This window comes from Chinchilla lanigera, unplaced genomic scaffold (assembly GCF_000276665.1).
Source record: "Chinchilla lanigera isolate Chin_1 unplaced genomic scaffold, ChiLan1.0 scaffold00061, whole genome shotgun sequence".
NCBI classification, from domain to species: domain Eukaryota; kingdom Metazoa; phylum Chordata; class Mammalia; order Rodentia; family Chinchillidae; genus Chinchilla; species Chinchilla lanigera.
The window spans coordinates 3,267,636-3,280,682 of NW_004955462.1; the positions used below are offsets into that span (position 1 = coordinate 3,267,636).

The following is a 13,047-nucleotide window of genomic DNA, read 5'->3' on the forward strand; positions in this document are numbered from 1 at the left end:
CCCCCCCCGCCCTGCTTTTCTCAGTAGACAGCCGCAGTCCTCACTTTTGGCATACTCAGAAATCATCAGCACACACGTTAGTACTTCCTAGAGCATGTAACGTGCAGCCACCAGCTGGATTTCCTGCAGAAGGCGGTGGCCTGGGGACACAGGCAGCTGCAGAATGGACAGCACCAAGGCAGCAAGGCGTGGGGATTGTAGTAGTTGCCCACCTGGGGTAAGATGCAACGCAGCAAAGATTGATGACCCAACAGGCAGGTCTGAAAGGGCTTCTTTGCCAAGGGTTAGTTCCTCTTTGGATTGCAGACAAAATATGAAGGACTAGAGAAATACGTTTCTGTACTTAGGGATAGCAAAACAACACATTCTCCCAGTATGTACAAGGAGAGCAGAGCAACTCTGGCAAAAGGTGATCCCAAGGTTTGCTGAAACCACAAGTTCAGAGAGCAAACGCTCCTTTAGAAATGATCCTAGAAGGAATGCCTGGCCTTGTGTGCCATCTTAGACCCAAACCCTGGCACAGGTAGAGCACACACTGCCCGTCCTTTAGAATGAAGTCTTCATTCACAACCCTCCATTATTCATGACTCTCAGGATTCCAGACAAAGACTCCATTTAGTTAGCTCTGTGTCACGAAAATGTTAGAATTGAATCTTAATTAAAAATAAACAGGAAGATGAGAGCCATTTGATAAAAGGTCTCTTGGGGTTGGGTGGAGCACCTTTGCGAAGAATTTGACCCCTGCACTTGGTAGAGTTTCCAGTCCTGCACTCCACCCTACCGTGGGTTATCACTCACCTGTGTTCTGGTCTGAGGCCCTCCTAATACTGGTTATTTGCTTAAGTGAGATTTCAGAACCTCCAGTGTTTTTATGACATAGGCCTAGTTGCCACCTGGGTTAATATGACCAGTTTCACATTTGTAAAATTAAATGGTATCCTACATAATCTTCTGGAGACTTTAGGAATGCAGTTAAAACACGCCTGTAGAGAACTGTGAAATGAAATGAAATGTGATATTTTGTCATGAAGAGAAAAAGAAAAGAACTTCAGAAATTTGCCTAATTGTATTTGTTTTCTTGTTTGTCACTTGGTCAGAGAGCAGCTGTGTGTTATCCGTGCACACCCTGCATAGTTTTCTTGGACTAAGTCTGGAATTTGTAAATCCCAAGAATTTAATGTATGCATCTTTTAATTTTCATTGAAAAAAGAAGTTTCTCTTTTTTAACACTGGAAAATAAGTGTCAGGCTGACCTCTTAGCAAAAATAAGTTCCGGGATAGTGATAGGGTATTTTTCAAGTGTTCTTCTCTTCCTTGTTAGCACTCTTAACAGAGACCTGCAGTGTGGCAGCCGACTGGAGAGGAAGTGGGTGGAGGCCTGCAGCCTGCCACTAGGCCTTTCCAAGACCTCTCTTGACGTTCCTTAACGTTTCTTTTCCACGGACCTGCGGCATGAATACAGAATGTGGTGTCAAGGCTGACACCTGCTTTGCAGACTCTGTGAAGCAAACCTTTTCGTAAAAGGAATTTTTGACAGTTCTGAGATGCTAAGTCAATTTCAATTCCAGACTGTGTAGAAAGTAGAATCTTTTTTTTTTTTTTTTCCTGCAATTGATGCAATTGATGTGAAAATTGAAGGCTAGTGACTATTTACTTTCTAATAATGTAGGATAAATAAATACTATCACACCATTGAAAAGTGTACTAGAGACAGGCTTGGCTAATGATACAAACCACAGTGTATACTGGAAGTATTCTTTTTGAATTTTTTTTTTTTTGCAGTATTAGGGGGTTGAACCCAGGGGCTTTCCACTGAGCTGCAACTTCAGCTCTTTAAAAAAATTTTTTTTTAGATGCACTTTTGCTAACTTGCCAAGCTGGGCTCGAACTTATGATCTTCCTGCCTCAGCCTCCCCGAGTGCTGGGATTGCAGACATACAGTACCATTCTTGGCTCTCGATGCTTTTATTTGTTACCATTAAAGGTCCTATATCTTTTACATTAAATGTAATGGATCAAATACACAGTATTTCTAAATGTATTTTTATTAAGTCACAAATTATTACGTAAAGGTAATTGTTTTATCATTTCAAACTGTCTTTTAAAGAATTCACTGAGGGAATGACTTTGTATATATGGAATGTTGGATGATTTTCCTCTGACCTGCATTGAGTAATAGCTAACTAGAAACAAAAGACTAAAATTGGACTAAATTACAAATCATAGTGATATAACCATGGCTGCCATTGCCCCTTCCCTCTTGCCTTGGGTTTTGTTTTGTTTCGTAGTTGGGTCACTAAGCCCCTCGTGCTGTCAGCTAAGGCCGGGCTCCTCAAAGCGCTCCAAATGCTCTTTCCTGCCCTGCAGGGTGTTCAGCAGCGCTTTCTTTTCTCTCTCCTAGTCAGGGGCTGCTCTGCTACACACTCGTCCTCACTGCCCTGCCCTTATTTCCTCCATGTAGGGAAAGCACTCAGCTCCACCTTCCCCTTCCAGTCACTGCCCCATTTTCTGCCCTGCTCTTCAAGCCGCGTGGTGCCTTTGGGTTTGTGCTCTGCAGTTTCCCGTTCTTCTGAACTCCCTTCTCTGGGTCCCTAGTCCCACTCTGCTGCAGGAGCTGTCTCCCCGCTCTGCCTCAGCGAATCGCTCTGCCTCAGCGAATCCGTCCGCAGCCTCAGCCTCCTCCGCCACAGTGCTGGCTGCCAGGTCGGCCCCTGCTGCTCTCTGAGCGCTCTTTGTGGGGCTCCTTCCCCCGACTCCCCTGGGCTCTCTTCAGCTCATGCTGTGTTACACGGACAACTTCAGGGCTCAGTCTTCTCTTTTTCTTTTTTCAGTAACACAAAATTTTGATATTCTCAGGAGACAGAGGCTTCGGGCTCTAAGTGCAGTCACTCCCCAGTCATATCCACCTGAGCGTCTGACTGCAGTGCTGGGTGTGTAGACTCAGCCATCTTCTTGATTCCTCCCTTCAGGTGTCGCTCTGGCAGCCGGAATGTGACATGGTCCCCACTCCATCCCAGACTGGTCTTCTTTGGCCCCGCTTTCTCGGAAAATGGCAGGCTTGCCTTGTACTTGCCTAGCTCCAAAGCCTGAAGTACTCCTGGACGATTATTTTTCCCTTATACCACCTATGTGATTTGCTAAGGCACAAAAGCCAAAGCCCCTTTGGTCTGTGTTCAACCCTTCTCCATGACCCTAGGACTTTTTGGTTGCTCCTCTGCTGCCACCATGACCACTGAGGACCAGCATATCACCCAAGAGGATCAGAAAGGTGGGCCGGGAAGTGACAAAGGACAACGTTAAATGAACTGGAAACGTGGGAATGCAGAGACCTAACACAGCAAGTGGGTGGGTTTTGACTCGAGCCCCCTCCTGTTCCCTTTCTGGTCTGGGCAGCGGTTCTTCACCTGTGCCCACTCCACCCACCCTGTCTTCCCTGAGCGCAGAGTCCCTGCATGGGCCCCTCTTCAACCCCATAGCTTCCCAAGTCCTCGGTGAAAGCGAACCTTAGTCACCTGCCCGGCTCTGGGACGTGTGCAGCTCATGCCTCACCCTCCTTGCTGGTCACCTCGCTCTTCCTGGACCTGAGGGCCCTGGCGCCTTGTCCTTGTGCCTCCCTCTCTGAGACAGCCATGGCTTCTCTCTTGGACCTTCGTCATCTTCACTCAGGCGCCAGTTTTCAGGGGATTGATGCAAACTGTAGCCCCCCGCCTTCATCTCCCACTTTCGGCATTGTGTTCCTCACTTGAGCTTAGGACAGTGTAACAGGATCTGTGCACTGGCCAGGTGTAATACTGAGTTGACAGCGGCAGGGAATGTTGTCCCTTTCCCTGCTGCTTTATCTCCTTAGCAGACTGGGGCATAACCAGAGCCAACAAGGGAACACTCCTACTTTTCAGAACCCTCCATAGCCTCTGCCTCTAAGCTGTCACCTATCCGAAGCCCCAGGGGGCCGCTGTGCAGCTCTGGGCCTACAGAAGTACCTGGGACTGGCCACACCTCTGAGAACCTGTCAATCAGTGGCTGAGAAGCCTGGGTAATAGCCCCAGTCCCCAGGACCCTTAGGTTGGAGTGTTGAGGCCTCAGTTCACACTCTTGGCATGAAAGGGTGATTCTCACACTAGGGCCTGGCAGAACCCGGGGCCGGCAGGAATGCAGAAGAGCAGCCCCAGCTAGCTAATGTCAAAATCCAGTTTCCCAGCCCTGGAGATTTGTGGGCACCTGACAGGGCAGGAGGCGCAGCTCCCCTGGCTCCCAGAGGGTGCCCATAAAGCTCTCTTGGTCTCTAGTACCAGACACGAGCCCTTCTTTTCTGGATTTCTCTCTACCTTGCAGCTGCCATTAAACTGCTACTCTACATCCTCGTCTCCATCAGGTTTTGATGAAATTCAGATTAACACCACATTTTTTGAGCAAGTGAATAAATGCAGTACATTTCTGGAGTAAGTAGTAAGCAGTGCATTTGAGAACATTCTATTTGGAGTAAGTTGGCAATTTATGGCAAGTTATGTCAGGGCCATTGTCCATGCTGTGACTGAGGAGACGATTTTTTTTTTGGGGGGGGGTTTGTTGAAGGTACCATTTTCTCTGCCATGAGTACTCCTGGTGTTTTAAGTATTCTCTTGTGCATCTTACTCACAAAAAAAGATTCTGGAACTGCCAAACCAAATCCTTCCCATTGGGCAATTCCCATCCCCAAGGCTGAGTGAGGCTTGTATAACTGAGGCAAGACAAGTTCAAGCAAGGAGGTAACGCTGACTTTGCCCTGTGCATGAATTCCCAAGACACCAAACATCAGGGTCAGGAGATTCTGCTCCTGAAAGCTGGGGAGAGTTGTGAGAGCCCTCCTGCCCTTGCCCCACCTCCCCCATGCGGGTGTGCGACAGCTTCCGCGTCCTCCTGCGGCCTGGGCTCTTCCAAGCACACCTACAGGAGGTGTGCACTGCGGGTAATGACAACCTTGCCTCTTTAGTTTCTTCTTGCATAACAGCTAAAATATTTAAGTGGTAATTACATATCCTCCCTCATAATAATTTTGGTCTTAAGAAAGGACCCGCTTTCCCTTCTGTGTTCATACACAGCTAGAGACTTGGAAATGGGCTGACTGAGCTGCTTGCTGTTCTCCACCCTTCTGGTTAGCTTGGAGAGTTGTCTGTCACCACTTCTGGGCCCATGTTTCAGATCTGGTTGGGCAACATGTCCTTCCGACTTGTCCACTGCAGCTGGTGGGGGCTGTGACGGCGCGCTGATGCTTGTAGACACTCTGGAAAGAACATTTTTCCATCACCCATTTCATCTCTGTTGTAATCCTAGAAGCTGCTATTTTTAAGCCTTGTTCTGTGGATGTAGAAACTAAAATGTGGGGGTTCGAGGCAGTGAGCTCACCAAGTCACGCTGTGACAGAAGGGGCAGCCATGCTGGCCGTGAGCACTGGTCTGCTCTGAGCCCCATTCCTCACCACCGTGCCGTGCCAGCTGCGCCCTCTGTCCCAGGGCGTGGTACTGTGCTAACGCCTGCGCCGGGGCCGAGAGTGCTGTGAAGTTCATTGTGTCACACAGCACCGCTGTAGTGTGTGTGCTGTGAAAAACAGAGTCTAAGAGCTTTGAGCCTGGCTCTTACGATTAGATGCTACATGCTACATTATTTCTTTAGCTTTTCCCATCTACGTTACTTTCTCTCCAGGTATTTCTTTTCTTTTTTTCTTGTTTTGCAGAGTAAAGGAAGGAACCCGAGACTTCATATGTGCTGGGCAAGCACTGTACCATTCAGCTACATTCCACCACACCCCATTATTTTTAAGGACTTTATGGCTAATTCAAAAAGTACCAGTGGCCAAGTTCCAACTCCCCTTAACTAACCTTTCGATTTGTGATGGTGGAATTCCTCCTCTGCAACACTAGTGATGATTTACAAAAAAAAAAATAAATAAATAAGTCCCAACGCTCCCTCCACTTTTTCGGCATGGCCTTAGAGCTCCCCAACTGCTCTGGCTCCTTTCCTGTCTCTTTCCCCAGTTTCTCTTTCCTTACTCCATGACTCTCCACACCCCAGGTCTTCTTCTACCATTGCTCTTTTGTTTTCCCCGTTCAAAGGAACCTGAAACCATCGCCTCTTCCCTGGCTCGTGTCTGCTGTCCTCACCGCTGCAGCGATCCCCGAGGTTTCTGTTTACCGCCGTGTGAGGCCCAGCAGTGCGTGCAGATCTCAAAGCCACCTGGCCTTCTGCTCTCACTTGCATGGGATCCTGGCTCTCATAGGCTCCGCCCTTGGACTGCTGCACTCATGGTCTTCTGCTTTGGATCTGTCTGCAACCCTCAATCCTGGCCTTTGTAACTTTCTACAGCCGCCACATACCGGGAAGTAACTGTGCAATCCCTTCTTTCATAGCTGATGTTAGCCATTACAGAAGGATCCCAAGTGTAACCTTCAGATCTCTAGAATTTCAGGTTTCTTGCCTTTTTTCATTGTTTATTTCATTTCATTGTATAGGGCTGACCATGTTTTTCTGTGAAAGTGATGACATCTATTTAATTTATCTCAGCGTGGGTTGATCTGAAACAGTTACTTTTAAGAAGTAAACTTCAGACCAACCGCAAACAGGTGCTTTAATAGGGTGGGAATGTTGCTTTGGTTTTCTCTCCTGGGCATAGCAGTAGCCAGCTGCCTGGTACAGCTTGGAGCTCAGTAGAGAGCGTTTGTGATCATTTATGCAGGCACTGTTCCCCGCCGGGCTGTCCTCGCCACGCTGGCTGCTGCCTTTGACAAACTTGGTTTGACAGCACCTCTCCCTCTGGTGTGTACCTTTGCAGATAATGGGCAGTTGCGTCTCATGCTTGATGAAGAGTGTCTTGTTAAGGAGGACTCTTCACTGCCCCTTTGCCAACTGGCTTTGAGCCGCAGATCCAAGGTGAGGAAACCTTGTGAGGTGTGGCTGGATCTGGGCCCTGCCCCAGAAGGGTGCTTTGCTGGGAGTGGGCAGCTTCCTGCTTTGAGGCTGAGGGAGGACTTCAGCCCCTGTTGCTTCTCCAGGGAAAAGCTCTGTTCCCCACCTTATGCAGCTCCTGCTTCTACCCCGCCCTGTCCCCCACAGTGCGCCTGAAATAACCATCACAGAGAGCCGTATCCACAGGAAATTCTGCGTGCTTTGCACCACTGTTCACCTGGATGTAAAGTAAAGTTTGGGCATTTTGCTAGTCACCTGCACGTATTATTTCTGATGAGTAGGTAGATTTTCTTCCCCCCAAAGCTTACTGTGTTTAGTGTTTTTAGTAATTACAAGGTAAAAACCAGTCATTTCCAATGTTCAGCAGTTACCTGCTAGAGTGCCTGCTTCATCCTAGGCACATGGTGGGTGTTGGGGACTCAGTGGGGGTGCGGAAGAGATGACAGGCCCAAGCCTGTGGTATGTAGGTGCTGCTCCAGTGGGCCTTGTGAAAGGAAGGTCTAGAAACCATTCCAAGAATTCGGGGCAAGCAGGCCTAGCCTGGGCCTGGGCATCTGCCTCCCTCCAGAAAAGAACCCTATAACTGAGACCCAAAAGATGTTTTGAGTTCTCTGTCTGAAGGAGGTAACGAGGCAAAGGAGTATTTTTCATCAGTGGAACTCAGCTTTGTATTTAGCATCATCCAGAGTGAGAAATGCATTTTACCTTGCATTTGTGCACATGCAACACAGTAATACTGTTAGTGATGAGAATTTCATGAAGGAGCCTATGCTCTGTGATGCCCTCCGTGGCATTTTGTGAAGGGGAGGTAATGCGTCATAGTTAGAAGTTAGATTACCTGGCTCCAGATCCCGGCTGTACATTCAGCCCTGGATTTGGGGCAGATTACTTCTCTGCACTCTGGTATCTCAGTTGTGAAGTTTGTACACCGATGCTGCCGACCTCCTGGGGCTGTTTTGAGTTTAGAATGAATGAATGGATACAAAGCATTTCAGAACTACTCCTGGTACCAAGAAAATACTAAGTAGATACTGCCTGCTGCTGCTGTTACTGTTAGTTTATAATTCATTTTTAAATAATGCTAGGTGAGTTCCACCAAACCAACGTTCAGAACTTTAGTGGGTTCTAACAGGCAATTGGAACAATACTGTGTGCTGGTGGAAATCCTTTAGGCTTCCAGGAGTAGCATTGGAGCGGTAGGTGGCTTCTCATACCAGATTAGGAGAGAGGGCGACCCTTACCCTAAATACCGTGGGTAGCCACTCAAGAGAATTGCTTGATAAAATGAACCATTTTTAGAAAGGTGGAAGGTTCTCTTCACCACAGTGCATAACTGAACTACAGAGCTGGGGGGCTGAGAGCTGTGTTAGGGTGCCATTGCAGACATTGGGGACAGTGGAATCAGGCAACACCATTATTTGATAAGGTGTAGCAAAAATAAAGAGGGAGAGAGAAGAGTAAGAAATAATTCCCATGGTTTTGGCCTGATGAGCTGGATGGATAGTCACGCAGTATGGAGAAAATACCGGAGGACAGTCAGTGGGGAGGAAGGGGACGTGGTGAATCAGGTATGTCTGTGGCAAGCCCAGATGGGGGTGACAGGTGGGTAGATGGGAGGTTTGGAAGTGCGAGAGGTGTAAGCAGATACTTGAAACCGTGGCAGTGTACATGGAGGGGGCTGGCAGAGGAATATGTGTGCCGGTACCAGTAGCAAGCAGAGGTGTAGATATGAGTGCCGTCAGGTATCAGGGCAGAGCAGGGCAGGCACTGGGGCTGAGGGGCCACTGCAGGGAGGAGGAAACCAGAAAAGCATGGTCCTGGAAGCTACTTAAGCAGGGGTGTGTGTGTCCCTAATTAGAACGCCGTGGTCCGAAGTGTCCTCGAGGCCCGGGCCATGCAGCGGGGCTAGCGTCACTCCAGGTTGGGGATATGGAGTACTAGTTAGTTAATCCAAGAAACAGAGACTTTCCCCCGCATTCCCTACATAGTCATAAAACCAAGTTTCCACATTTTTGGAGCAGTGGAAATATTTTAAGAGACATATTAATCCCAACTGCGGATTTACACAAAGGACTGTAGAATTTAGGATAAGAGTTTTTTGTTTCTTTGTTTTGCAGTAATGGGAATTGAACCCAGGGCTTTCTTGCTAAGCTGCATCCCCAGCCATTCTTATTTTTTATTTTTGAGGCAGGGTTATTCAGGCTGGGCTCCAGTTTTTGATCCTTCCATCTCAGCCTCCCACAGTGCTAGAATTACAGGCATGCTGCACAACACCTGGCTGAGAAGTTCATTTTTAAGTAAAACATGGTGGCAATGCCCGTAGCCCCAGTACTCTTGGAAGCTGAGGCAGAAAGATCAAAAGTTTGAGCCCAGCCTGGGCAACCCTGCATCAAAACTAAAAAATACAGAGGGCTGGGGTGTAGCTCAGGGTGAAGGCCCGTGATGCAAACCCCAATACTGCAGGAAAGGAAAAACCACTGTGTGACTGCTGCTGCTGGCTATCTGATCTCATCTTTCCTTCAGCGCCAAGAGAATTGTGCATGCACTATTGTTCCTTTCTCTCCTGTGCTGGCAGCTGTGGAACTGTGTTGCCCACGACTCCCCAGAGGTGGCTGAGGGGCAAGAGTCCCCTGGTTCTAGCACTCTTCAGTCAGCTCCCAGGTTCCAGACTTCAGTTACGTTTATGCAACAAGAAAAGCACTCAGGTCAGGCAAATACCTCCTGTAATTGATCTATACTGACTTGGAAATTACCTTTCTTTGAAAGCCTTTTTGAAAACATTGTGATATTTAACCATTCTAATGGATAACCGGGAGTCCTAGCCACTTGTGTATGTTTTTAGACTGTATTTTCCGAGAGCCTGTTTTTCCCAAGGGTCATGAATGCCCCTCTTTCTTCGGCTTCAAAAATTTGGAATAAATTATGATTTGCAGATAACTTTGTTTTTAAGGCATCTTTTGTATTTTGTCCAAATTAATGTAAAGTTCTTGGGTTGTTCAAACTATCAGTGCTTTGCTATACCAAAATTAGTGTACTGAACATGCTCATGATTTTCACTTGTTGACTTTTTCTAAAGGGCTTCCTGCCTATATGCATCTTAAAAAACTATGATTTTTATATGCATTTTTAATTTCATAAATCATTCTATGTATTATGTACTTTAATGTCATGCTTTGAAAAAATTAGATTCTTTCTGGAAATGTAATTCCCAGGAAAGTATAGAATTCTATATATTTCTCCCTGTGACACAATTTTTATTTCTGCTTTCTGTAGTAATGCATTCTGAGCTGTTATTATTTAAAAGGTAGAAAATGTAACAAGTATCTTGTTTGCTAGTAAATAACATTACAATCTTTAAATGGATCACCACTAAGATTTTAGGTCTTCCTTCCCAATTTTAGAGAGCAAATAGAAAATGTAATGTTTTTCTGTGAGACTCCTTTGGGAAAGTTTCTCCAAGCTAACATATTTTTTTCCCGCTTGGATATTATTGTCTTTGTTCTAAGCATTGTATGTGTTTTACTCTTTGATTAGACCACTGACTATTTAGACTGGCAAAACCCCTTTAAACATTAGTTTTCTTATGTAATGGATGGCATTTCTGTAAGTCACTGAAGCAGAATTTTTGTATTATTCCATTAAGTACAGTCAGCAATGGAAAGGGACCTTTGCCTGCAGGAGTCACCTCCACTGTTCTCTGTCCTTGCAGTGACAGCCGAGTGAGAAAAGGCTCTTAGTAACGTTAGCCAGGACTCCGGCCATCCTCACAGCCCCAGATACCCAGATAGCACTGGAAACAATGGGGAGGAAATGAGAATCATCTCTGACTCTCGGATTGTTGCTTTCAGCACTGAAAGTCTTTGTCAGCTGGACCAGCGGCATCGGGCTGAATGATGGGGCTTTCTTTGCTTTGGTGTTATTTTCAGTTGTTTCAATTAATGTGCTGTATACCCTAGGGAGGCTGCTGGCTCCTCCCCCACCTCATTGGCCTCCCCAGGTTGACTGTGAGGGCAATATCTGGAGGAGAAAACGGTTGCTGGGCATTGGTGGACTGACCTGAAGATGTACTGACCCGAGGATGGGATCATGTACAGAGATATTGCAAAGAAATACTCTCATCTCTCACTGGGAAGCTGAATGCTTGAAAGGAAATGCTGCTTCTTTTTTTTTTCTTGCCTTCTTACCTCTGTGGCTGTACCTGTGAGAAGTCATTGTGAATGTGGCCTAGGCCCCCAACGACTGTGGCTTACACAAAACAGACTTCATTTTCTCCTGAAGTCTAGAGATTGGCATCCCAAGGCCCTTGTGATGGTCCCAGAGCACTATCAGTGTCACTACATCCTTAATATGTATTTTACTATTTGGTAAATGGTGGTAAAAGTGTCAAACATGCTATTCACCATCTTACCTATTTCTAAACGTATACTTCAGTGGCACTTCAAGTACATGTGCGTTGTCTTGCAAACCATCACCACCGCCCACTCCAGAATCATTTCATCCTGCAGTAGTGATACTTTGTGCCCAATATGATCACCCCCATTTCCCTCCTCTCCCACCATTTTACTTCGCATCGCTGTACATTGGACTACAGGTCCCCCATATAAGGAAAAGGCTGCAGCATTTATCTTTTTGTCACTGGTTGTTGTCATTTAGTATGTCCTCAGGGTTTTGCCCATATTCTTCATGCGTCCGAATTTCTGTCCTTTGAAGGGAGCATAGTTTCCCATGTCTGTATGTATCACAGTTTGTTTACCAGTTCATCCATCTTTGGATGCCTTGCCATTGTGGATAGTGTTGCTAAAACATGGGTGTCTTAACACATATTCCCACCCTCTGTGTGAAGTTGAGATTACAGCTGTATTCATTCTGTCCATGTTCACAGAAGGAAGGAGGAGGATGGGGAAAAGTTTTTCGGCAAGTCTCACAAGTTTCTATGAACTAGAAGTGAGGGACGTGGCTGGCTGGCGGGGAGGCTCTGCCATAGCCCCTGGCTCTATCCCCAGCACAGCAAGGAGCAAGGATAATGACCTCCTTAGTACTGATTGAATGCTAAGTGCACAGACACACTGGTGTCCAGTTCCTTTAATTCTCATGGTAACCCTGTGAGGTGGTTGCCAGTGACCAAAGAAGACCCTGAGTTTGCAGGAGGCTCAAGGAGTTATGAGGCTTCGGGCTGCAGAGGTAATAAGAGGCGAAGCTGGCTGTGGGCCCAGGGTCTGTGCTCCTGACAGCTGTCTTCTCTCTTTGTTCCTGTCTCTGTGCGCGACTGGGAATTGCAGTTTCATCCCACCCACTGCACCATGGTTCTGAGGACAGGAGGAGACCGGCCCTGGGTAGGTAGCCAGCAGCACCTGCTCTGGGAGCTGCCTGTTGGAAACTGAGTGGCTTTGGGACTCTGGGCTCGTTCTGGCCAGCACTAACCCTCTGGCTTGGTCCTGTTGATCTGACCAGTAGCCAGGAAGCAGACCAGAGGTGGAAAACAGCGCAGCTACCACCTAAACTGTCCAGATCTTCAAAACACAAGGAGCTGGGTATGGACCCTGATAGCACGGTCACAGGCTGAAATCTCTTAGTAGAGAACAGTGGCTGTTAAGTGTGATTGATTTCTACCTGGGATGGTCTGTGTGGTTTAAATGTGACTACTTTTAATCTTTGCTACTATTTTTTTAATGAATAGCATTTTTATTATTACTGGATAATATCATTTATCACAGAAGTAACCTATGATTTTCAGATTTTGGAGTGCAAGCTTTGAATCACAGGTTGTGGTGTTGGTTGGACTGGCTTCGGTGCCTTTTCAAATGTGTTCTTGTTCTAGCATGCTCGCTTGTGTTCTGTGTTCCAGTGCTGTAACGTGCCAGATCTTGTCATCTGTGTTCTGCATGCAGCCCTAAGCCTCTCATTAGAGGAAGACTTCCTTCTTTAGTCCAGAGGAAATACATGCATCTAAAGATCAATATTCTTAGCACCGTTCTTTTCATCAAATCCCCTCCCTCCCTTTCTCTCTCTCTTTCCTTCCCTCCCTCCCTCCCTCCCTTTTTCTTTCTTTCTTTCTTTCTTTCTTTCTTTCTTTCTTTCTTTCTTTCTTTCTTTCTTTCTTTCTTTCTT

At 46.7% G+C, this 13,047-nt stretch overlaps 1 protein-coding gene across 14 annotated transcripts in view; it reads left to right on the forward strand.

Annotated features, from left to right (window-relative positions):
- Positions 1 to 13,047, forward strand: part of Pard3 (par-3 family cell polarity regulator) — a 527,188-nt gene that overhangs the window by 337,465 nt on the left and 176,676 nt on the right. The window lies entirely within an intron of this gene.